The sequence below is a fragment of the Lathyrus oleraceus genome, chromosome 7, assembly GCF_024323335.1.
Source record: "Lathyrus oleraceus cultivar Zhongwan6 chromosome 7, CAAS_Psat_ZW6_1.0, whole genome shotgun sequence".
Classification (NCBI taxonomy): domain Eukaryota; kingdom Viridiplantae; phylum Streptophyta; class Magnoliopsida; order Fabales; family Fabaceae; genus Lathyrus; species Lathyrus oleraceus.
Genome location: NC_066585.1, coordinates 196,910,863 through 196,918,506, shown reverse-complemented (window position 1 = coordinate 196,918,506; position 7,644 = coordinate 196,910,863).

Sequence of the window (7,644 nt, the reverse complement as noted above, 5' to 3'; positions counted from 1 at the left end):
CTGGGACGCCCTTGGATTCATGGGGCAAGTGCTGTAGCTTCATCTCTCCATCAAAAGCTGAGGTATCCAATAGAGGGTAAGATTGTCACTGCGTGTGGAGAAGAAGAATATATTGCCAGTAGTGTGCAGGCCTTCAGATACGTCGAGATGGATGGTGAATTCTTTGAGACTCCTTCTCAGTCATTTGAAGTAGTTCCTCCGACCAGCCCTGTCCTTAAGCCAACTCCCCTGGTGCCCAAGGTTATTCGTGCTCCTCCTGCCATGATTTCTCTGAAAGATGCTCAAGCCGTGGTTGAAAACGGTGGTCGTACTGGTTGGGGTCAACTGATCAACGTACCATACAAGTCTGACAAGTCTGGTCTGGGATTTAACTCTGAAAGGGTGGTCAAAGATCAGATTAATGCTGTAGTAGATGCTGATAGCGATTGCGACCTGGATAGCTGGATTTTCCCAACAATTGGTGACGGACTCAATAATTGGAAGGCTGAAGACACTATCCCGATTTCCTTTAGTCAGGAGTAATTGTTATTGTCTGTTTTATTGTTGCAAAAATTTTTAGTTTTACAATTGAACTTCTTAAAGCATTGTGTCTATGCCCGAGGCACAATAGCTAATTTGTTAAGGGTTTTGTCATTTTCATAAGCATATTCACATTCAATAAATCAATGGACTTTTTGCATTCAAATATTGCGCTCTTTATCTTTCCTGTCATCTTCCGAAAAAGCTATGTTTTCTTACACACACTCACGTAACGAATTGCAGATCCATACCCACTCTGGATCCTGTTGATAATAGTTTTACTATTGTTCATTATGACTTTGAAAATCCGATCTACCAAGCCGAGGATGGAAGTGAGGAAGATTGTGAAGTACCTGGAGAACTTGCCAGACTGGTACTGCAAGAAGAGAAGACTATACAGCCGCATGAAGAGTCAATCGAAATTGTAAACCTGGGTACTAAAGTGGACAAGAAAGAAGTCAAAATAGGAGCAGGCTTGGAAAACAATATTAAAGAAAGATTGATTCAGATGTTACATGACTATGTAGAAATTTTTGCTTGGTCTTATGAAGACATGCCAGGATTGGATACTGATATAGTAGTGCATCGTTTGCCAACGAAGGAAGATTGTCGTCCTGTTAAGCAAAAGGTTCGCCGCATGCGTCCTGAAATGTCTGAGAAAATCAAAGCCGAGGTTATGAAACAATTTGATGCAGGTTTTCTGGCTGTTACTTCTTATCCTCAATGGGTTGCTAATGTGGTACCGGTACCGAAGAAGGATGGTAAGGTGCGAATGTGCGTCGATTACAGAGATTTGAATAAAGCGAGTCCCAAAGATGACTTTCCACTCCCGCACATTGATGTTCTGGTAGACAATACCGCTCAACACAAAGTATTCTCCTTCATGGATGGATTCTCGGGTTATAACCAGATTAAGATGGCACCTGAAGACATGGAGAAAACTACGTTTGTGACGCAATGGGGCACTTTCTGTTACAAAGTAATGCCATTCGGTTTAAAGAACGCCGGGGCAACGTACCAGCGTGCTATGGTGGTTTTGTTCCATGATATGATTCATCATGAAATAGAAGTATATGTGGATGACATGATAGCCAGATCTCATACTGAAGTAGAACATCTCGATCATTTGTATAAATTGTTTGAGAGGTTGAAGAAATACAAGCTGAGATTGAACCCGAACAAATGCACCTTTGGAGTAAGATCCGGTAAACTCTTGGGATTTATTGTCGGTGGTAAAGGAATTGAGGTTGACCCGACTAAGGTGAGAGCTATCCAAGAAATGCCAGTGCCCCGTACAGATAAGGAAGTCAGAGGTTTCTTGGGACGTTTGAATTACGTCGCCCGGTTTATCTCCCATTTAGCTGCTACCTGCAAACCCATCTTCAAACTACTGAGGAAGAATCAAGAGATGATATGGAATGATGAATGTCAAGAAGCTTTTGACAAAATCAAGAAGTATCTCCAGGAACCTCCGATCCTGATGCCACCAGTTGAAGGAAGACCTCTAATCATGTATTTGACCGTGTTAGAAAATTCAATGGGGTGTGTGTTGGGGCAACATGACGAGTCTGGTCGAAAAGAGCATGCCATATACTACCTTAGCAAAAAGTTTACCGACTGTGAAACAAGATACTCACTGCTCGAGAGAACTTGCTGTGCTTTGGCCTGGGCTGCTCGCCGACTAAGACAGTATATGTTGAATCATACCACTTTGTTGATTTCTAAGATGGATCCTATCAAATACATATTTGAGAAACCTGCCCTCTCCGGAAGAATAGCAAGATGGCAAATGATTTTAACAGAGTATGATATCCAGTATACTACCCAGAAAGCAATCAAAGGAAGTGTGCTAGCTGATCATTTGGCTCATCAAGCAGTGGATGATTACCAATCTATGAATTTTGAGTTCCCAGATGAGGATGTCATGCTTGTTACTGATTACGAAGAACCTGGACCAGATGAAGGACCCGAACTAGGATCCCGATGGACTATGGTTTTCGATGGATCTTCTAATGCGTTGGGTAATGGTGTTGGTGTTATAATTATTTCTCCCAAGGGTTGCCATACGCCTTTCACTGCTAGACTATGTTTCGATTGTACCAACAATATGGCCGAGTATGAAGCATGTATTTTGGGACTCAGAGCTGCTATAAACCTGAGAATCAAGTTTTTGAGTGTGTACGGAGACTCAGCATTAGTAATCAGTCAGATCAAAGGAGAATGGGACACTAAACATCCGAATCTCATCCCTTATCAAGAGCGGGTGTTGACATTAATCCCATACTTTGAAAAGATTACATTCAAACATATTCCACGAGAAGAGAATCAGTTGGCAGACGCCTTGGCCACCATGTCATCTATGTTCAGAGTCAGATGGGACAATGAAGCTCCCAGGATCACCATTGAACGACTAGAGGAACCAGCATATTGTTATGAACTTAACGCTGATAAAGTAGAAGAGAAACCTTGGTTCCACGAAGTAAAAAGATATTTAGAAGCTCGGGAATACCCTGAAGGGGCGTCCATCAATGACAGAAAATTCCTGAGGAATTTCTCCGCTAAATTCTTTTTGAGTAATGGAATATTATACAAACGTAATCATGATTCGACTTTGCTTCGTTGTGTGGATAAAAAGGAAGCAGAAAAGATTATGGAAGACATGCATGACGGTATTTTTGGGACTCACTCTAGTGGACATACAATGGCCAAGAAGATTCTGAGATCAGGGTATTATTGGTCTACCATGGAAGCTGATTGCCACCATCACTCCAGAACTTGTCACAAGTGCCAGATCTATGCGGATAAAGTACATGTGCCTCCTGCTCCTTTAAACGTGTTGACAGCCCCTTGGCCATTTGCAATGTGGGGCATTGATATGATTGGGGAGATTAAACCTACTGATTCTAACGGACATCGCTTCATTCTTGTTGCGATTGATTACTTTACAAAGTGGGTAGAGGCAGCCTCATTTGCTTCTGTTACCAAGAATGTGGTGGCACGGTTCATCAAGAATAGTCTTATTTGCCGATATGGCGTCCCTGAAAGAGTTATCACTGATAATGGCACTAATTTGAACAACAAGATGATTACTGAACTCTGCACGCAATTCAAGATAAAACACCATAACTCTTCTCCGTACCGGCCAAAGATGAACGGCGCCGTGGAGGCTGCTAATAAGAATATCAAGAAGATCATACAAAAGATGACAGTAACGTACAAAGACTGGCATGAGATGTTACCATTTGCTCTTCATGGTTATCGCACTTCAGTACGCACTTCGACAGGGGCGAATCCTTTCTCTTTAGTCTATGGAATGGAAGCCGTCCTACCGGTAGAGGTTCAGATTCCCTCTCTAAGAATCATGAAAGAGACAGGTTTAGACGAGGATGAATGGATTCAGACTCGACTCGATCAGATAAATTTGATTGATGAAAAGAGACTGACGGCTGTTTGTCATGGGCAGATATATCAGAAGCGCATGACCCAGGCATTCAACAAAAAGGTCAAGAGACGGGTGTATCAAATCGGCGACTTAGTTATCAAGCGTATCATTCTACCACAAGGTGATCCCAGGGGCAAATGGACTCCCACATACGAAGGGCCATTTGTAGTTAAGAAGGTATTCTCTGGTGGAGCCATGATACTTGCTACGATGGACGGCGAAGACTTCCCACATCCCGTGAACGCAGACATAGTCAAAAAATACTACGCATAAAAGAGACCCGCTAGGTCGACGTACCTAGGCAAAAGTAAGGGCATCCCGACGAACCAAAAGGGTTCGGGCAAAAATTAGGGATAAACATATAAAAATGTACACCCGGCAAGTCGAAAACCTGAAAAGGCGGCTTGGGCAAAAAAGGGTATCCTGGTGGACTGAAAACCTGAAAACCAGGCAAAAATTAGGGATTAAAAGTGTATGACTATACCCCGTTCTCAGACAGCTTTATCCAAGTTCAAGGGACTGAACAAGCCAATCAATTCTATCCGACAGCAGGAGATGAGACGCTTGAAGACATAATGACAGTGGCAGAATTAAAATCAATGGGACTTTTCCGTCATAGCTTTTTCTTTATGTTCTCGACAATTTCCTCTTACTAGGATTTCTGTCTCCATGTACACAAATTGCCTGTTTATAGGCCCTCTTTCAAAATCAATATAATTTTATTTCCAAAAAGATGCTTTTGTTTTACTTTTTCTGTTTTGTTTGCATAAACATCCATTGATTTAATTTGAGTTGATATGTGCATTTGAATATGATCGATGTTTACCAAAAATGCACGCATAAAATAGAAGTAGCGATTACTACAAGACTTCGGGATCGAGGATAAGGTCTAACCATGCCTTTCAATGAATCCGGGTGCTGATTCTATTCCCAGCAAAGCCAGTTATTCCCCAGAAGCAATTGGCATTACTAGACAAATCGGTCATCTCTTTCGTCCCCAGCCGGGCTTCTGTTAAATATTTCTACCATCAGACAGAAATCAAGTATCCCTAGATGAGAAAGGGTTATCAATACAAGTATCTCCAACCAGAAGATGGGGGTTTATTTTCCCCAGGGAGTCGCCAGAAAAAACTTTTCAGACGCATAACTCATTCATTACATCATTTCACAACATACGCATGCATACATTGTCCGCATTCATTTTCATAAGCATAAAACATCTCATGCATCATGACATGGCATGGAGCTAACTTTATTTTTCAGGTTAATTATCCTCCGGATACAGTCAAAATAAAGATCCGTTCAGACGGACATCTTTATCAATTTCAACTACATCCCTCAGATACAATCCACTCTGACAAGCACTCTGATATCCTCCCAATGGTGGCATCATTAAGCCCACCCCAGATATTCATTGCAAATACAACATATACAGATACTATCAGATATAGCCTGGCGTACGGTTCACTTTGATTCAGCTCAACATATGACACCTTCAACTACTCCAATACGGTCTAACATACGACCCATTTGGATCTTCAACTCAGATACGATCTAACGTACGATCCATTCTGACCTTCAAATCCTCAGATACTGCCTAGCGTACGGTACATTCCGGGGTGTAGTCTAGCGTACGACTACTTTCTTCTTCAGATACAGCCTAACGTACGGCTCATTCTGCAACTCAGATACGATCTAACGTACGATCCATTCTGACCTTCAAATCCTCAGATACTGCCTAGCGTACGGTACATTCCGGGGTGTAGTCTAGCGTACGACTACTTTCTTCTTCAGATACAGCCTAACGTACGACTCATTCTGCAACTCAGATACGATCTAACGTACGATCCATTCTGACCTTCAAATCCTCAGATACTGCCTAGCGTACGATACATTTCGGGATGTAGTCTAGCGTACGACTACTTTCTTCTTCAGATACAGCCTAACGTACGGTTCATTCTGCAACTCCAATACAGTCTAATGTACGACCCATTTGGATCTTCAACTCAGATACGATCTAGCGAACGATCCATTCTGATCTTTCCTCCCCAGCGAAGTCATCCGCCTAATGAACAACTCACTCCGCTATTCAGATACGGTCTAGCGTATGATCCATTTTGATCCCTTATCCCCAGCAACGTATAACACACTCTGACTCCCCGGCGAAGTCGACAGCCTAATGGATGACTCACCATACGGTCTAGCGTATGACCCGGTATGACACCCATGCCTTCAGATATCGTCTAATGTACGACGCACTCTGAAGCTCTCATCATCAAACTTTCTGGATGACATCTTTAAGCCCGTCTCCATCAGGAATAACTTCTGATTAACAAGTGCAAATTTTCGGGGCATTCTAATGTTCAATAATCTTCCACCTCCAGACCACGAATGACGTACATACCATTCTAACTCTCTCGGTTCAAGAATATTGAACAGGGGCAGCTGTCATACCCCAAAATTTGCCCGTTAACATTACAAGGAATTTCTAAGGCACTCCAACTTATTTTCCAAGGCATTGACCTTAAAGGAACCAAGGCCCAACACACAGATGGCCAAATCCAGAAAATGGCCCAAACTGGCATGCTCGCTAGGCGAGCAAATACTTCGCCTAGCGAACCCTTCACTACAATACTCGCCTAGCGAAGCTTGCGAATACCAGAAAATTCTGGGCTTCATTCTGAGCCCATTAGGTCACAAAAACTATTATAAATACCCAGGACTTCATTCAGAAAAGGGAGAACGAATACGGAAGGAAAACCGGAGATAGAAAGAAGGCACAACAAACCCTGGAGGCTAACTAAGAGAATTCAGAGCAACCCTAAAGGAAACCCTGAAGGAAGCTCATCCGCATCAAGGTCACCTCCGCCCAACTCAATCCGACTTGCCAATTCAAGGTTGCAATTCGATTGCAAACAGGTTTGTATTACTATTACCGCTTTACGTTCTTAATTTGTATGTGATATTATAATTGAATTCATAAACATATTTGAGGTTTTGCATGTGAATTTAAGTGTGCCTGAATATTGTGAATGCTGAACCATGTAATTTGTGTATTGGACGCCATAAGGCGTGCAGCAGGCTGAGGCCATACTGTTCTGAAATTCAAAACCCGCAGCCGCTCGCTAGCACATCGCTAAGCGAGCATGTAGCGAATATTCGCTAGGCCTTCGCTAGGCGAGGCAGAGGCGAACGTGACAGTCGTTAATATTTTGGGTGTTCTGTTCTGTGCTTATTTGATCTGTTCTATGTTAATCATGCGTTATTTTGCCTGACATTCCTACTGCTGTGTTTTCCTTTGCGGTGTAATCCTCGATTGCACCCCTATTTGGTATTCTGACCTGTGTGCTGAATGTTGTAAGGATTCACATATTCCCAGGAACAAGTAGCTTGCTAGGTATCCCACTTTATTTGTGGGATACCCTTGTGGAGATTCATCCTATTTACTTAATTGATTTTAATGTAGAGGTTCATCCTATTTATTTAATTGATTTTAATGTGGAGATTCCTCCTAATTACTTAATTAATATGGACCTAATTACCTAATTGATTACAACTACCTAATCGATCGTAAAATATTGCCGTTGAATATGTGATCTTGGACCTCTCTTGTTGCCTTACGATATTACGGCATTATGGTCATGTCCCGCGAATGTGGGGATACACTTAGCAAAGACCCTTCG